We start from the raw sequence: 21,053 nt of genomic DNA, 5'->3' as shown, positions 1-21,053 counted from the left end.
CATCACACACTCGACTCATTATCCTATCAGTATTAACAGCAGCCCTAGCAGAATATTTAGCGAAGTTTACACTAGTTAATGTGGAAGACTGATCCGTAATATATATAAGAAAAGGTAAAAACCACAAACTGATAGAAAAAGTTAGGAGAAGAAAGAAGAAGAAAAGGTACCTTTTTCGTGAAAAAACTGTTGGTTTTTGAGGAAGAAACGATGGAAGATATGAAGGTTGTAAAAAATGAGATGATTGGAAAAAGGTGCCTATTTATAGGTTTCAAAGAAGTTGATCCAACGGCTCAGATCAAAGGATTGAACCAAAAATGTAATGATTAAAATTGCAAAAAGATGTCCCTCGAACGCTGTTCCAAAAAGTTAAAAAATAAAAAAAAAACACAAAAAGGGGTGTGTCTGCAGAAACTGTCTTTTCAAACTGTCAGGCATTTAATGCACATCCAATCAGGAATGTGGGATCGTTTTCAAGTTTGATAAAGGAAACCGTTCCGGCTACCATCATCAAACTAGGGGGACTAGATGAAACGGGCAAGTAACATCTTCCCGGCTCTACTTTAGTAACTCAAACCTAAGGTTACTTGCGTACGCGTCTGGGAAGAAGCGTACCGGATAAAGGCTAGCCGAGATGCTACGTAAAACTTATCCTACCTGGACAAGTGCACCGGCTATCGGCACCACTTAGCCGGGTACAAAAGCATTAAGAAGTCAGGAACCGTGTCGTCACATAAAAAGGTGTGCTGGACTATGGACGTCGGGCACCCGACAACCTTTATAAAGTTACTCATAAACCGGCTACAATCCTGCCCGGTCATAACACTACCGTGAAGAAACACTTGGAATAAGCATCAGGAAAAACCTTCTTGACTAAATAAGGCATTCATCCGTCATAACCAGGATGGATCTACCAAATTCTCAGAACTACCATGTGTAACGACCCGGAAATTTCCGACCAAATTTAAACCTTAACCTTTATATGTTTCCGACACGATAAGCAAAACCTGTAATGTTGAGTCTAGAAAGGTTGAAATCTATATTCGGATAATCAGTTACCCTTTGATTAAGCCTGGCGATTCACGAACAAATGTTTGTAAATAAATAAATATATAAATATAAAATCAAGTAGTGAAAATAATAGAATACAATTTAATCATTGGAACTAAAAACATAAAATAGCATACAAGATAAAAGTTGATATTAAGAATTAAACTATATATATATATATATATTTTGCGATATATTTTGCGATATATTTTGAATGTATAGATTTATATATATAATTTAGTTATAAATATGGATAAATACATATAGGACGATATATAATTATAAATACAACATGCAAATCCTGATAATTTGTATAGCTAGGATTCCAGTTTCAAATCGTCATTCAACTGTAGATGATTTTTGTTTGATTAATTTGGTCGTACAAATCAATGACTAATCAAGTGTAAATCCAAAAACTATTATCAATCTGATTCCCTTTTATTTATTTATTTTATTTATATTATAGATTAGGACACAAAATATCTAGTTACATATGCATATATATCCATATGTACACATTAGAGAGATCACTTAACACCCTCCACCTTCTGTCACCATTCCAACTACTACTCAACCACTATTATCACATCCACCTCTCTCTCTTCTCTCTCTCTTCATTCCTTCTTTATTCGTGAACCTTCTCAAATACTCAAATCATCAATTCATAAATTGAAACACAAATTGATATCGAATTCATAATCACTATCATAGACCTAACAGTTTCATATCTTTAAATTCGAATTACATCAACAAATTCACGGAATTGGAAACCATGTTCTTCTTTGTTCAAAATCTCAAGTCGATTTGATCCCTAGAACTATTTGAAACCGTCTTTGATCATCACTGTTGTTACGTGTCAGTTTTAAACCAAAAATAATCACACTCCACCTATGATGACCACCTTTGTTACTCGAAACCCACCAAGCTTATTATTATTTTTCGGTTCACCATGGAACCACCTCCTCTTTCTTTGATCGGAACCAAACAACCACCACCAAGTGTCAACTTATTCATGCTATCAAACCTTACACGCTGCTGCACATTCCTTTCGTTTTCATTTAAAGATCATCGAGAACAACATCACAAACCCACTTACTTCTACTTCTTTTAATCGTTACAACTATCTGCTTCTGTTCCTTCTGTTTCTGTCAAACGCCACCCAAATACCACCACACCCCACTGATACGTACTGCAAACTGCCATGTTATTTCTATTCTGTTATTCGAATAAGACTTATAAAATACTAAATAAAAAAAAGTGTATCGGTGCTAATTTAAAAGAAAAATAGAAGGAAAAGATAAGATATAAATCAATGATTCAGCGTGTTCCTTTTGTGGCCAACAATTCCAAAAGTATTAACCCCACCTGTTAATTATTTAGAATGGAAATCTGGTTGTTAAAAAAATACCTAGACCGTGATATTTTTTTTAACTCCACGAACCTACTGAGTTTCTGTTTAAACGAGCTGGATGGGTCGTGAATGGTTGGGCTTGTTATCTGGCCACTGTTGGACTACCATGTTAGTTGGGCCGAACCCCATTTTAATCGATTATGCATGATTGTATTTTATGATGAAACCAAAATCGGGTATATTGATGGCGTGAGGTTGTTTGATGATGCACGATAGCCAGATAATGATATAGGTGCTAATATAGAAGATGAATTAGATAAGAATGGATCTTGCTGTTGATTATGATTCGGTGATAATGATAAAGATAGAAGTATGATGAAGATGAACAATTACGAATGATATATATAAATATTCTAGTGAATTGAAACAAGAAATGATTGATGGTTCATTGGTTAAGAGTGTTGACGGGTTTCATGAGGTCGCAGGTTCAATTCTAGGGATTGACTGTTTCATTTTTCTTTGAAGATTATCAACTTTCTTAAGGTAGAATTATTATTATTATTATTATTATTATTATTATTATTATTATTATTATTATTATTATTGTTAGAATTATAAGTATTTTTTTTTAACAATATATTATTTTTAACATTATCATTATTAATGAAATATCATTTTTATCATTATTAAAAATTATTATTATTATTATCATTACTATTATTATTTTGAATCATTAAAATCATTATTTTAACAAATACAGAATATTTATATAAAAATATATCTAATACATACAACATAACTATATGGAAAAATATTATTTTACAAAATCATTATATATATGTATATAACATATAACTGAAGATAAAAGATATAAATAAAGTATATATATTTTAATTGGAATTTAGTTATATAACTACAACACTTAATATATAAATATTATATAATTAATAGAAGAAATTATGTGATTTCATGTTTTAATATATATACAACTATTATAGGTTCGTAAATCCGAGGCCAACCTTATACTTGTTAAATGGTGTTATATGTATTTTTACTACAAAATACATTAGGTGAGTATATAGTCCCACTTTTAAACTCTAAATATTTCGGGATGAGAATACATGTATTTTATGTTTTACGTTATGGACACAAGTAACTGAAAAATATATTCTACGTTGAGTTGTACCACTGGCATACTTCCCTGTAGCTTGGTAACTAATATTTACAGCGGTATTGTAAACGCGAATCCTGTTGATAGATCTATCGGGCCTGACAACCCCAACCGGACTGGACGACCAGTATTCAACGGTTGCACAGTACTTCGTTTCGTGACTATACTTGGTACAGTATAGTAAGATTTTATAATAAAGGGAATATGCGACGTGATTAAATGTTAAGTATGGTTACCAAGTGCTCAACCACTTAGAATATTTTCATTAAAATGTTTATATATGAAATCTTGTGGTCCATAGTTATTATGCTGCTAGCATCAAACCTATATATCTCACCAACTTTATGTTGACATTTTAAAGCATGTTTATTCTCAGGTACGAATTAAGTCTTCCGCTGTGCATTTGCTCATTTAAAGAATATTACTTGGAGTCGATCATCGCGATGGGATCAACTGTTGAAGACTTCGTCCGGGAGGATTAGGACCGGTCCTTTCAGTTGGTATCAGAGCGTTGGTCCTAGCGAACCAGGTCTTGCATTAGTGTGTCTAACGGATAGTTGTTAGGATGCATTAGCGAGTCTGGACTTCGACCTTAGCTGCATATTATATGTATTGTTTATCATACCTAGTGGAAAATTATCTGCTTATCATTCCTAAGTCTAGACACGCCTTATTGCCTTTATTGCATAGATAGTGTATAGACAAATTTATATCTTAGCGTATCTATTACGGTAAACTTTACCTGATATCTTCCGTAAATTTCTCCGTGATTTAAGGAATCCTGGTACTATATATATTTATGCATATTATGCATTGAGTATACCATCCAACTCTCATTACTCTCACTAAGCTTTTCATACCAAAAATCTTTCTGTGATCGCGTACGATGGCCTCCACGAATCGACAAAGTTCCTCTGACTCCGAAGATAGTGTGACGGGAGCGCATCCACCGATCAACTACCGAGATTTCTTTAGAAAGTGGGGATGGGTTCGCGAAATACTTACTCTATGGAGAAATGAAGAAGGTACTCCATATCATGAGCCGAATCTACCGCCTAATGTCGGAGTACTCGACCCGCTCACCGGTGAACCTGTTCGCAATACTGTTTATACCCTCGTTGCAAGAATTTTTCGTCTTGAGGCTACCATTAACGGAACTAGAGAAGATATCCAACCTCCATCTCACACTAATAACCGGCCAGGGTTAGTAGAAGAAGTCAACGAACTTCGCGCTCGAGTAGTAGTTTTGGAAAATATGGTGCAAAACTTAACAGCTCCAGCAACATCACTGGCACCAACATCAACACCAGTACCACCAACAACCCAAGTTTCAACATCACCTGCTTCAACATCTCATTCTGTACCTCGAGCCTAATCATCGTTGTACGTATCCGTTCATTTCAGAATAACCATTTCTATTCAAATTTCATATTTGGATTTTGACCTATCAGAATCCAACAAGTGGCATAACGAAGAAAACATTGGACAAAAATAAAAAAAAAGTGTTAGAAACAAACGAATTAATTAATTGAAATTGTGTTAGGATTTCACGCTAACTGTTCCGGCTAACTGTTCCCAGCTAACTGATTAACATTTACATTATCGCAATTTACATTCTCGCACTTTACATTCTCGCAATTTTATTTATCGTCATTTAATTTCTGTTATTTATTTTACGCACTTTATTTATCGTCATTCTGTTATTTACGCATTTTAAATAAAGGGACACGTATACAAGGTTTCGACCTATCATATCGACCCATCTATATATATATTTCGGAACAACCGCAGACACTCTATATGTGAAGATGGGAGTTGGCTATACAGGGTTGAAGTTGATTCCAAAATATATATATGGTTTGAGTTATGATTGACACTGAGACTGGTACACGGGTCACGATACGTATTAATTAATTCGAATAGTATATATTTAATTTATATATGAATTTATTGGACCATTGGATAATCGGACTATTGGACTGCTAACTTTGGACAATTAAAATGAATTAAAATGCTGATTATAACATATGAAACTAAACAATTCTTCAAGTTTGCCACTTGATTTTATCTCAAACCTCATTCGTATCTTGACGGTTACAATTCGCATTCAAATCTTTTCATGATTCTTGAAAACACTTCGATCGAGAAGTTGAACCAGCCGCATCTCGTCTATGGAAGAAAAGATTTATGCATACAGTTATGCACCTGAAAAACTTTCGAAACCAAGATTATAGTTAAAACGTATCCGCGTCGAATTCCTTATCATTTATTAGCAAAAACAACCTCACAATTCTTTTTCAAGAAGCTAATTTTTGTCACAGCTCCACTTCGACTTCGCAGTGAGACTACTCCTATTATAAACTCGATATTTATACCTTGTCCTTTCGCTGTCATTACCAAAGAGCCTTTTATATATCACAATATCATCAGCAGATGTACCAGCAATTTGTTATTTCTTTGGCGGAATTCACAATCAGTATTTTGAAGATCTCGTAGAAATTCTCCCAGTTATACCAAAAACGTCTATCCCTAAGAGTTACATATTTTGAACGTGAAGTTTCTGAAAAACACCCTGGACTATGAAGTAGTTCTTGAAATGCTGATGAAGCAGCAAAAACTGTAAACGATTTTAACGGTCAAAAGTTTGATGATAAAGTACAGTGTATTGGTAAAGCTCCGAAAAAGAAGGTTGAGGACTGAAAAAAAAGTTTGAGCAAAGTATGAAGGAGGCTGTGAACAAACCGTGAAAACAGAACCTGTCTTCAAAGGATCCAAATAATTCAGTGCCTGCTGAAACCGTTAGTAAGAACCCTACTCGATATTCTAAACATTTCTGGATGATATTATTCATCATTATCTTATCTTAGATATTATAAGATATCTTCATATCTTCTGTTATACATATTCTCCATATTTCAGGAGATATTTTCACAACTATCCTTATCTGAAATCATGTATCTCTCCGTAATATCTACGTTACAACATAAAAGAAACTGTGTTAGTTTCTAAATTCTGAAACCTTCAAGTTTAAAATAGGAATGTTTTGAAGTAGTGTTGGGAATTGATGCATGAATTAGTATAATATAATGAAACTTGATCAACTTCATTATATTATAGAAAGTCATGTTGAGTTTCTAATGGAATGTGATGATTCACAGTACCGTCATCATGTGCCATGTTACACGGCTCCTATATTCTATCCAATCACCAAACCTATTAGGAACATATCATCTTGATAGTTCTATCTTTTCCAGAATATTCTGGTAATTTGAAAAATCAAAATTTTGCCATTACCACTTCCTTCTAAGAGCAATAACTATGTTCATTTCAAATTTCATACCTACGAAATTCCGAACCATTACTCGCTTGACTCGAAGGCGGGAAGAGAAATGAAAGCATGAATAATGAAGAATATAAAGCCCGATAATAACCCCGAAACTACAAACCGTGTATATCAATACGTATTGCAACATAAAGACACGGGAGAATTAGAAACATTATAATTCCAAGGAAATCATAGAAGTGAATAGATTCTTCTGGCGGCAGATGAAAGAGAAGAATGAAAGATATGAAAGTTAGAAGTATAACAAGAATCAGAAAGGGATGGAGCATTTTAAAGAATACTTTAAGGTATGAAATGAGGAAGAAAGAATAGAAGATGTGAGATATGGAAGGTATAGGAAAGAAGGGGTGGATTTATAGTGAAATACCCGAAAAAGAAATCAAAACAGATTATCGCATTAAATCAAAGAAGATCCTGATCGTCCAAGAATCGAATCTTGTTACGTAAGATTTTCTTTAAATCCCTTAAATCCCGGAAATCAACAGTAACTACGTCATCGGTTGAAACGAATATATTTATTTACACATTTCGCTCTTTTGTGATAACTTCACTTGTACGCTTCACATGATCGAATCGTTTTATCTATATCTCTCAATAATGATAAAACTCCATTATCACCTCATAATCGTCATGAAAACATTTCCTATTATTATTTATGACAACCTCTACCAAATTTCGGGGACGAAATTTCTTTAACGGGTGGGTACTGTAACGACCCGGAAATTTCCGACCAAATTTAAACCTTAACCTTTATATGTTTCCGACACGATAAGCAAAACCTGTAATGTTGAGTCTAGAAAGGTTGAAATCTATATTCGGATAATCAGTTACCCTTTGATTAAGCCTGGCGATTCACGAACAAATGTTTGTAAATAAATAAATATATAAATATAAAATCAAGTAGTGAAAATAATAGAATACAATTTAATCATTGGAACTAAAAACATAAAATAGCATACAAGATAAAAGTTGATATTAAGAATTAAACTATATATATATATATATATTTTGCGATATATTTTGCGATATATTTTGAATGTATAGATTTATATATATAATTTAGTTATAAATATGGATAAATACATATAGGACGATATATAATTATAAATACAACATGCAAATCCTGATAATTTGTATAGCTAGGATTCCAGTTTCAAATCGTCATTCAACTGTAGATGATTTTTGTTTGATTAATTTGGTCGTACAAATCAATGACTAATCAAGTGTAAATCCAAAAACTATTATCAATCTGATTCCCTTTTATTTATTTATTTTATTTATATTATAGATTAGGACACAAAATATCTAGTTACATATGCATATATATCCATATGTACACATTAGAGAGATCACTTAACACCCTCCACCTTCTGTCACCATTCCAACTACTACTCAACCACTATTATCACATCCACCTCTCTCTCTTCTCTCTCTCTTCATTCCTTCTTTATTCGTGAACCTTCTCAAATACTCAAATCATCAATTCATAAATTGAAACACAAATTGATATCAAATTCATAATCACTATCATAGACCTAACAGTTTCATATCTTTAAATTCGAATTACATCAACAAATTCACGGAATTGGAAACCATGTTCTTCTTTGTTCAAAATCTCAAGTCGATTTGATCCCTAGAACTATTTGAAACCGTCTTTGATCATCACTGTTGTTACGTGTCAGTTTTAAACCAAAAATAATCACACTCCACCTATGATGACCACCTTTGTTACTCGAAACCCACCAAGCTTATTATTATTTTTCGGTTCACCATGGAACCACCTCCTCTTTCTTTGATCGGAACCAAACAACCACCACCAAGTGTCAACTTATTCATGCTATCAAACCTTACACGCTGCTGCACATTCCTTTCGTTTTCGTTTAAAGATCATCGAGAACAACATCACAAACCCACTTACTTCTACTTCTTTTAATCGTTACAACTATCTGCTTCTGTTCCTTCTGTTTCTGTCAAACGCCACCCAAATACCACCACACCCCACTGATACGTACTGCAAACTGCCATGTTATTTCTATTCTGTTATTCGAATAAGACTTATAAAATACTAAATAAAAAAAAAGTGTATCGGTGCTAATTTAAAAGAAAAATAGAAGGAAAAGATAAGATATAAATCAATGATTCAGCGTGTTCCTTTTGTGGCCAACAATTCCAAAAGTATTAACCCCACCTGTTAATTATTTAGAATGGAAATCTGGTTGTTAAAAAAATACCTAGACCGTGATATTTTTTTTAACTCCACGAACCTACTGAGTTTCTGTTTAAACGAGCTGGATGGGTCGTGAATGGTTGGGCTTGTTATCTGGCCACTGTTGGACTACCATGTTAGTTGGGCCGAACCCCAATTTAATCGATTATGCATGATTGTATTTTATGATGAAACCAAAATCGGGTATATTGATGGCGTGAGGTTGTTTGATGATGCACGATAGCCAGATAATGATATAGGTGCTAATATAGAAGATGAATTAGATAAGAATGGATCTTGCTGTTGATTATGATTCGGTGATAATGATAAAGATAGAAGTATGATGAAGATGAACAATTACGAATGATATATATAAATATTCTAGTGAATTGAAACAAGAAATGATTGATGGTTCATTGGTTAAGAGTGTTGACGGGTTTCATGAGGTCGCAGGTTCAATTCTAGAGATTGACTGTTTCATTTTTCTTTGAAGATTATCAACTTTCTTAAGGTAGAATTATTATTATTATTATTATTATTATTATTATTATTATTATTATTATTATTATTATTGTTAGAATTATAAGTATTTTTTTTTAACAATATATTATTTTTAACATTATCATTATTAATGAAATATCATTTTTATCATTATTAAAAATTATTATTATTATTATCATTACTATTATTATTTTGAATCATTAAAATCATTATTTTAACAAATACAGAATATTTATATAAAAATATATCTAATACATACAACATAACTATATGGAAAAATATTATTTTACAAAATCATTATATATATGTATATAACATATAACTGAAGATAAAAGATATAAATAAAGTATATATATTTTAATTGGAATTTAGTTATATAACTACAACACTTAATATATAAATATTATATAATTAATAGAAGAAATTATGTGATTTCATGTTTTAATATATATACAACTATTATAGGTTCGTAAATCCGAGGCCAACCTTATACTTGTTAAATGGTGTTATATGTATTTTTACTACAAAATACATTAGGTGAGTATATAGTCCCACTTTTAAACTCTAAATATTTCGGGATGAGAATACATGTATTTTATGTTTTACGTTATGGACACAAGTAACTGAAAAATATATTCTACGTTGAGTTGTACCACTGGCATACTTCCCTGTAGCTTGGTAACTAATATTTACAGCGGTATTGTAAACGCGAATCCTGTTGATAGATCTATCGGGCCTGACAACCCCAACCGGACTGGACGACCAGTATTCAACGGTTGCACAGTACTTCGTTTCGTGACTATACTTGGTACAGTATAGTAAGATTTTATAATAAAGGGAATATGCGACGTGATTAAATGTTAAGTATGGTTACCAAGTGCTCAACCACTTAGAATATTTTCATTAAAATGTTTATATATGAAATCTTGTGGTCCATAGTTATTATGCTGCTAGCATCAAACCTATATATCTCACCAACTTTATGTTGACATTTTAAAGCATGTTTATTCTCAGGTACGAATTAAGTCTTCCGCTGTGCATTTGCTCATTTAAAGAATATTACTTGGAGTCGATCATCGCGATGGGATCAACTGTTGAAGACTTCGTCCGGGAGGATTAGGACCGGTCCTTTCACCATGTCATCCCGGTTTAGGTATCCTATCCTGGCACAAGGACACCATCCCGAACAAAGCAGACCATCCCAGACAAAGCACACCATCCCGGAACACGCACGCTGTCCCGGAACAAGTGCACTATCCCAAAACGAGTACTTGATCCTGGGACAAACATACAAACAAGCTGCAAACCACGTCAGCCCACGAATCTAGGAAAGTTTGTTAGGATCTGCTCGTTATTCCCATGAAAGGGACAGGTGCCACATCAATCCTTGGGATTAGCAAAGTTTGTTACAACCATGAAAGGGACATGTGCCACGTCACCATTCCCTCATAACACCTATAATTACACGAACTAGATCATTCATTCAACAACACTGGATGCATTAATGTTATTATGTCCAAATTAATTACAGTAACATCTCTCCAGCTGGTAATACGATTGTGATAAAGATTCCGGCCATTATCGGAGTTAATCTTCACTCTAAGATATTAACATATTCGATTCCGATCGAATAAGATTAATCCCGTCTATTGTTTTACGCCCTTGAAATTCAAATTTCAAATCGGGGTTCGCACAATTATTGGAGTTAAAACATTCGATCTACTCTTTTTCACAAACCCAGCACTCAAATCCGAAATCTATTTAAACCCGACAATTTTGGTTTGATCAGTCGCCATCATTTCAAGTTTACCGTCTATTTTTTTACTTGGTGTATTTTTTCGATGTTGATTTACTTTTGTACACACTGTAATGACCCGTCCTAATCCATAAGAACGAATGCAATAACATATGATTACATTGCGAGGTATTTGACCTCTATATGATACATTTTACAAACATTGCAATCTTTTTGAAAGACCAACTTTCATTACATCGAAAGTTGACAAAATGCATACTATTTCATAATATCCATCTATAATTGATTTAATCTGTCATTTACTTAATCATAATCTTTACTGAATTCAACGACTTGAATGCAACGTCTTTTGAAATATGCCATGAATGACTCCAAGTAATATCTTTAAAATGAGCAAATGCACAGCGGAAGATTTCTTTCAAACCTGAGAATAAACATGCTTTCAAGTGTGAACCAAAAGGTTGGTGAGTTCATTAGTTTATCATAATAATTCATTTCTATTATTTTAATAAACCACAAGATTTTTATTAAACATAATTCCAATAGCAGAATCCTCTCGTCTGCATAAAGGTAAAACCATTTCCAATAATATAATAGACCACAAGATTTTCATTTTTCATAAACATAATCCTCAAGCAGAATCCTCTCGCCTGCATTAAGGTAAAATCATTCATATGGTGAACACCTGGTAACCGACATTAACAAGATGCATATAGAATATCTCCAAAACAGAATCCTCTCATCTGTATAACAGAATTTCTCTCGTCTGTATAAAAATCGAAGTACTAAAGCATCCGTACCTCGGATGGGGTTTGTTAGGCCCATAGATCTATCTTTAGGATTCGCGTCAATTAGGGGTACTGTTCCCTAATTCTTAGGTTACCAAGCTAAAGGGGCATATTCGGCTTCGATCCATTCAACCATATAATGTAGTTTCGATTACTTGTGTCTATTTCGTAAAACATTTATAAAAGCGCATGTATTCTCAGTCCCAAAAATATATATAAAAAGGGAGTAATGAAACTCACAAAACTGTATTTCGTAGCAATAATTCATATGACGGCACTGAACAAGTGCAAGGTTGGTTTCGGATTTACGAACCTTAATTAAGTATATATATTTATATGTTGGTCAATATTTGTCTTAACAAATTAGGTCAAGTCATAGTGTATCACAATCCTAATGCTCGAGACTAATATGCAAAAGTCAACAAAAGTTCATTTGACTCAAAAAAATGATTTCCAAAATTTATACATGATTATTATATAGTTTAAATATCGTCGTTTTATATTTTTAAATATTTTTAAAAGATTTTATTATAGTAAATAACATAATTCATGTATTATAATAAAAATATAATTTTATATATCTAAAGTAATAAAATTTATAAAGTTCATTTAATATCATAAAAATAATAATATGATGGGTAGTATTAATGTAATTATATTACACTTTGAAAAATATATTTGTATTACATATTTATTTGATAAAATAATATCGATAATAATAATAGTAAGTAAAAGTTGTATTATTTTGTAATAAAATTTTTTATAAAAATGATAGTTTCAATATTAATAATACTTTTAGTAATAATATTGATAAAAATAATGAAAAACGATAATTTTATCTAAGTCAAAATCTTACGATATTTTAATTTCATCATGATACTCACACTCATTATTTCCTAATCGATTCGTTTAATATCTTTTAATCGTCTTTTATATCGCGTTCATTTTAATGATAATACTACTAATCATAATAATTAAGTGTTACTAATATTAGTTTTAATTATAATAATACTAATAATAATAAATATTATGATAATGATAATACTAATAACTATCTTAATGATAATAATAATAATAAACTATTTATAACTTTAACGATAATAACAATAGTAATAAAAATAAAAATAAAATTTTTTAATGATAATACTTTTTATTGATAATGATAATAATAATAATAATAATATTAATATTAATAATAATAATAATAATAATAATAATAATAATAATAATTAGATAAAAATTAGAATGACGATAATAACGACGATAATAATAATCATTTTTACAAAAATTCAATTGACTATAACTTCTAATACGTTCATCGAAACCATTCGATATCTAAATGAAAAGTTCTTAATTTTTCGCTAGCTTTCCAACGACATGCATATCTTATACCTTATCTCAACCGCAGGTGTAACTAATTCAAGATTCAACATAACCTATCTAATGGCAATATCAAAAGTACAAGCATGCATAATCCTATATACTCGAGCACTAGTCAAGGATATACTATTAATATTTAAAAATTAAATTATGAGTGCTTACGTATCAATATTGAGATTCAATATTGCAGGAAAGGTACGTAGACACAACGGAGACGATAAATACTAGATTGACCTCACGAGCATACCCATGAACCATACCCATCACCTCCATAGCTATAACCCATAATTTCCTTAGCTCTATCCCGCTCATAATATCCGTTTTCAAATAACTCGCGCGTACCCTTGTCGTAGTATTTTATGTAATATACTACTAATATTAATATCATAAGATTAATAATAATCTTTATTAGTAAATAATAAATTAAATAAATGAAATAAGTAATACGGGGTAATATATGGAGATAGATAGAAAAAAAAATGAATCAGAATTCAGAACGTTCGAGTTTTAAAAGGAGTGAACCACACCTAACCCCTCATGCACTCGCATGGGAAGTGTGTGGAGAGCTCATGTGAGTGCATGAGACATCATAACATCTCACACGCATTCATTTCATCCACCGAAGGTTTCATTGTAACTTAAGATATATATATATATATATATATATATATATATATATATATATATATATATATATATATATATATATATATATATATATATATATATATGTATATTTAATCTTTAGAATTAATTAAATATTATTTTATATTTACGTGCATAGTAAAAATGTAATTTTTGTTCAAATGACTCGTACATTGTCACTCGACTCATGTTCCACTTTCGGTTTTTCGAGCGCACTTTCGTACGTTTAGAAAACTAGCCTTTCACGTTACGTGACGTGTACCCTTATTAATAATTTGACTTACTCATCAATAAATTACCTTATAAAAATGTAGTTTATAAAATTGAGCGTTGTGGTCATTTTCTTCTAAAAATCAGTGACTCGTTGTTTATCAAAATATATTATTTTAAATCAGGACGTTTTATGACTAAGTTAATATATATATATATAAATATATATATATATATATATATATATATATATATATTTAAAATTGTAAATTTGTACATAATATATATGTTCGAAATATTTATCTAATGATATAATATTTAGTATTTCAAAACCAATTATATTTCAAAGTTCATTTTATATAATTTAACTCTTTTTAAATATTAGTAGTTATTCTACCAAACAATGTTTTTAATATGAAAAACTAAATGGTTGATTTATCAAGGGACACTAGTTAATCAAGGTAAAGTACACTTTTGAAATTTAAACGGAAATGATTACTAACTTTTGACTAACTCTCGTTAATGACACTTTTGTAAATCACTTTTACCAAATATTCCGGATACCGTTAAAAAGAAAAGGTTTTCTAATTCAAAGTGGACCTCTTAACAGAGACTCGTAATCATAATTCAATGTATCTAATATTTCAATCTCTTTATATTATCTTTTAATTCCATCGATAATTATTCTAAATATATTTTGAAACAAATACGTTTATATAAAGTATTATTCGTCTAATACTTTGTTAATGTTTTCAAGTTATAATATATATACATATATATCTATAATCCTATCTGTTTATCTGATGGTTCGTGAATCATTGGAATTTGGTCGAGGTTAAATGAATGTATGATCATAGTTTAAAATTCTTAACAAACTTTGCTTATCTTGTCGGAATGATGTAAAGATTAAAGTTTAATTTTGGTCAGAAATTTTCGGGTCGTCACAGTACCTACCCGTTAAAGCAATTTCGTTCCGAAATTTGATCGTGGTTGTCATGACTAACCATAAAAATGTTTTCATGACGAATATAGATCGATAAATAGAGTTTTATCTTTATTTAGTAATATGGATAAAACAATTTGATTTTCGTGAAGAGTACGAGTGAAGCTATCACCAAAAGAGTGAATTGAGTAGGTATATATTTGTCATATCTCTTGACGTAGATATGATTGATTTCCATATTCAAGAGTTTTGGAGAAAATCTTCGTAAAGAGATTTGATTCTCCGATAACCAAGGGAATTAGGATCCGCCTTAAATGCGATCTTCTGTTTTGCTTGCTCTGTCGGATATTTTACTATAAATCTACCTCCTTCTTTTTCTTACAACTCACACTTTCTATTCTTTCTGTAGAGACCCGTCCTAATCTATCCAGACAAAGTCCATATCGATTACAAACGATTCACAACAGTTTATTACATCGCGAGGTAATTAACCTCTATATGATACATTTTACAAACATTGCATTCATTTTTAAAAGACAAACTTTCGTTACATCGACAGTTGACAGGCATGTATAGAATTTCATAATATATCCAAATATAATTGACTTAATAATAATCTTGATGAACTCAAAGACTCGAATGCAGCGTCTTTTGAAATATATCATGATTGACTTCAAGAAATATCTCTAATATGAGCAAATGCACATCGGAAGATTTCTTTCATACTTGAGAATAAACATGCTTTAAAGTGTCAACCAAAAGGTTGGTGAGTTCATTAGTTTAACATAAATAATCATTTCATAGTTTTAATAGACCACAAGATTTCATATTTCCATTTCTCATAAACATACATCCCATGCATAGAGACAAAAATATCATTCATATGGATTGAACACCTGGTAACCGACATTCACAATATGCATATAAGAATATCCCCATCATTCCGGGATCCTCCTTCGGAAATGATATAAATTTCGAAGCACTAAAGCATCCGGCACTTTGGATGGGGCTTGTTGGGCCCGATAGATCTATCTTTAGGATTCGCGTCAATTAGGGTGTCTGTTCCCTAATTCTTTGATTACCAGACTAAAAAGGGGCACTGTTCCCTAACTCTTAGATTACCAGACTAAAAAGGGGCATATTCGGTTTAATAATCCAACCATAGAATGTAGTTTCATTTACTTGTGTCTATTTCGTAAAACAGTTATAAAAACAGCGCATGTATTCTCAGTCCCAAAAATATATATTGCAAAAGTATTTAAAAAGGGAGTAATGAAACTTACCATACTGTATTTTGTAGTAAAATACATATAACGTCATTGAACAAGTGAAAGGTTGGCCTCAGATTCACGAACCTATATCATTTGTATATATATTTATTAAATCATATAATCGTAATCAAACAACTGTATATATATTTAGTTATGTAATTGTTATAATAATTTATAAGTTTTATTATCTACTTATATATTTTCATTTTATACATAATTAATAATATAGTTAAATTATGTGTATTAGTTGTATATTTTTATCTGAAGATCATTTATTTATTAAACTACTATTTGGGATAATAATAATAATGATAGTAATAACAGCGATGATAATAATAAATATGTTAATTTTAATAATGACAATTTTAATATTACTGATAATTTTACTATAATTGATGTTTTTACTAATAATGATAAAATGATAGTTTTACTTATAATGATTCGTTTAATAATGCAGTTGTAACAATAATAAAAATGATACTTTTTAATAATAATACTAATTCTTAATAACAATGATAATTTTAGATAATACTTGTTAAGGATGATAAATATAATAATATGATTAGTAATTATAATAACAATACTTTATATAATAATTTCAATAATACAACGATAATAATATTAACATTGATAGTAAAGATACTAATAATAGTAATTATAATAGTTTTACTACTAATAATAATACTAATGATAATAATAATTCCTATATTAATAATACTAATAATTCTAAAGTTTTAATAAAAATAATTTTATTGATTTTTATATAGGTAACAATAATAATCATAACAATGTTAATAAATATATAATAATAATAATTTTAATCATATTCATGATAATGATAATAATAATAGTAGTCATTCTTCTAATAATAATTAAGTTTATAACAATGATAATAATAACATTAAGTAATAATACTAGCAATAACAATTGGAATAACAATAATAACAATAATAAAAATAATAACAATAATACTAATAATTATAATAATAAATAAAGAAAAATATTGAAAACTACCTCTAAAATTCGGAATAAAAAGAAATGCCTAAGCCTGGTCTCGACCCGAGACCTCCCGGTTGTAGTGACCCGGGAATTTCCGACCAAATTTAAACTTGAATGTTTATATGATTTCGAAACGATAAGCAAAGTCTATTAAGCCGAGTCTCAAAATGTTGGAACTATTTTTTTATGAATGCATTTGACCTTTAACTAATTTCGACGATTCACGAACCTGTAATTGAAAATAGAAATGTAAATATAAATAATTATATATGTAAATAATTATATTAAATGAACTATTATGTAATTTAGCTATGATGAAAGATAACTTTAACAAACTAAAATTTGTTATTTTGAATACATAAAGTATATTAGATATAAACGATTTCAAACATAATTTGTCAATAGTATCAAAGCATTTCATGTATAATTGTTATATTAATATTATTAATTCATTATTGTTATAATATTCATATTAATATTAATATATCAGTAGATATGAAACTTGATGCGAATAATGTGTTGAAATTTCTAATATTATTATTATCATTACTAATATAAGTATTATTATTATTTATATAATTATTACTAAATTATCATTATTATAATTATAATGTTAGTTATTAATATGATTATTTTTATTATTAAAATTATTATAATTAGTATTAACATAATTAGTATTATTAATTGCATTATGAATAATTTTACTATCACCATTATTTTTAATCATCATTATTATTATCTATTATTATGATAATTATTATTAATATTATTATTATTATTATTATTATTTATTATTAGTTATAAATTTAATTACATAAGAATATAAAAACAAGGAATGCGTACAAGTTGTTGAGGGGTATCAATCCAACTGATCTAAATTGATTTTCCTGTCTTTGAATCTGTTAACTAGTTAAAAAAAAATCAAACAGAACTAAACAAAAATTGTTACAAGTTGTTATCAGTATTTTTTTTTAATATATTTTTTCTTCTGCTTTATTGAATCAGTCGAACTTTTTTCTACATATACAACAATCTGTTAATTCACGAGATTAGACACAAATCATTGGAGAATATCACTAGCATTATCAATTATCACTTTCATCTAAATTTTTTTTTCGATTTATTTTAACAGAAAGAAAATACAGCTCGTTCATCCCTGTTCGTTTACTTTTTATTCAACTTTTAAATTCGAACGAATTTTGAAAATCCTTTAATGCAGTTCTCTTATAAATCTTTCAATTAAAGTATCTATAAAATCTCAAGTCTCAATTCCTTGTAACGAAATCGAATATTCGAGTTAAAGTTTGAATTACAAAAAGTCAAATATTTTGTTCATGCGAAATTTGTAATTTTGCTGATGTTTCTGTTAAAATTAAGGATTCAAAAAGATTATAGAGATGATTTGAAATACGTTTCATATTATAAACTTTGGCCAAAACACACCCTATTGTAAAATCAATTTTTTATGTTTTTTTCAAAGGCTGCGACGAACAGCAAGACCAACTGGGCAGTTTTAATTTTTTTTTTATACTTTCATTAAATATAAACCTTTGATATTAACTAGTTATTATCATTTTGAAGTATACAAATTATTATTTTGATGATTCAAACATTTTGGGTCGATGGATGTGCGGAGATGAAGAAGAAAAAGATTAAATCGAATAATAACAGTTAAATATATTCGGTTCCCATAATATAACAGAAAAGAGGTAGTAGACGGTTGGTTAAGTGATGGTTCATGTGAGCGTGTGGTCGCGGGTTCGATCCCCGTCGCGGGCAATTCTTTTTAAGAAAGGCTTTTAAAGAGGGTATACCATTTTACAATTATATTTTCATTCTTATTATTATTATTATTATTATTATTATTATTATTATTATTATTATTATTATTATGATTTTAATTAGTATTATTATTATTATTGTGATTATTATTGTTATTATTATTATTATTATTATCATAAGCATAACTTAGGATATTATCATTTGTACTAGTATTATCATTTAGAAATTATTAGTATTATCATTACTGATATTATTATTATTATTAGTATTACTGTTGTTATGATTAAAATGATTATGAACATGCCAATAACATTTATACTTTGAAATCAATAATAACAGTTGATATGGTAAAATTTTGGAAAAATAGTTATAATTATATTAATGAAGGTACAATTTTGAATATAGAGATGAAATTGAATTATAAGAACTGTAGATACAATATTAGAAAATTTAAACACGATGTTTATGATAAGTTTGATGATTATTATTAACAAGGCTATTATTATTATTATTATTATTATTATTATTATTATTATTATTATTATTATTAATTTTTGGTATTATTTCTAATTATTATAGTTATAGTTATTATTATTGTTAGTGTTACTAATAAGTATTAGTTATCTTTTAATATTATCATAAATAATAAATACAATTATATTACTATTATCATTAAGATTATATGATTATTATTATCATTATTAGCATGAAAATAATATAATTTCCATTAATATTAGTATTAGGATAATTTTATGATTATTAGTATTAGTATTAATATAGGTGGTTTTTATTAAGTTTATCATTATTATTTTAATTAATATTTGTATTAATCACATTGTTATAGTTATTAAGATTATTATGATTATTATTAACATAAGTATTATTATTAACAAAATCATTATTATCATTAATATTCTCATTATTAATAAAGCTATTATTATGATTACTAGTAAAACTGTAATATCAAAACTATCATTTTAACAAATAAATACTTTGTACATAAAAACACATTTATTATATATAATATAAATATATTGATATTCCATATAACCATATGAAAAACATATTATCATTATATATATGACTACATATAACAAAATTAGATATTTTTAATATAATACTAAATATATATAGATACTTATATAACTACAATAATCATTTTTGATATATATATATACAAAACAAACATGTATAGCACATAATTTAAGATATAATAAAAATATATGATTTTAAATGAAATTTTGTATGAATATTATAACTACAATTACATAAATAACATATATTAATAAATGAAATTATGAGATTTCCAGTATCCGTTTTAATATATAATTGAATGATATAGGTTCGTGAATCCGAGGCCAACTCTGCATTGTTCTGTTGATCAATATCGTTATATGTATTTTTACTACAAAATACATTACTGTGAGTTTCATTTGCCTTTTTACCCTTTATATTTTTGGGCTGAGAATACATGCGCAATTTTATTAAATGTTTTATGAAATAGACACAAGTAATTGAAACTACATTATATGGTTGAATTATCGAAATCGAATATGCCCTTTTTATTAAGTCTGGTAAACTAAGAATTAGGGAACAGACACTCTAATTGACGCGAACTCTAAAGGTAGATCTATCGGGCCCAACAAGCCCCATCCAA

This window comes from Rutidosis leptorrhynchoides, chromosome 7 (assembly GCF_046630445.1).
Source record: "Rutidosis leptorrhynchoides isolate AG116_Rl617_1_P2 chromosome 7, CSIRO_AGI_Rlap_v1, whole genome shotgun sequence".
Taxonomy (NCBI): Eukaryota; Viridiplantae; Streptophyta; class Magnoliopsida; order Asterales; family Asteraceae; genus Rutidosis; species Rutidosis leptorrhynchoides.
The sequence above is the reverse complement of the archived record's forward strand: the minus strand, read 5'-3'. Positions refer to the sequence as shown.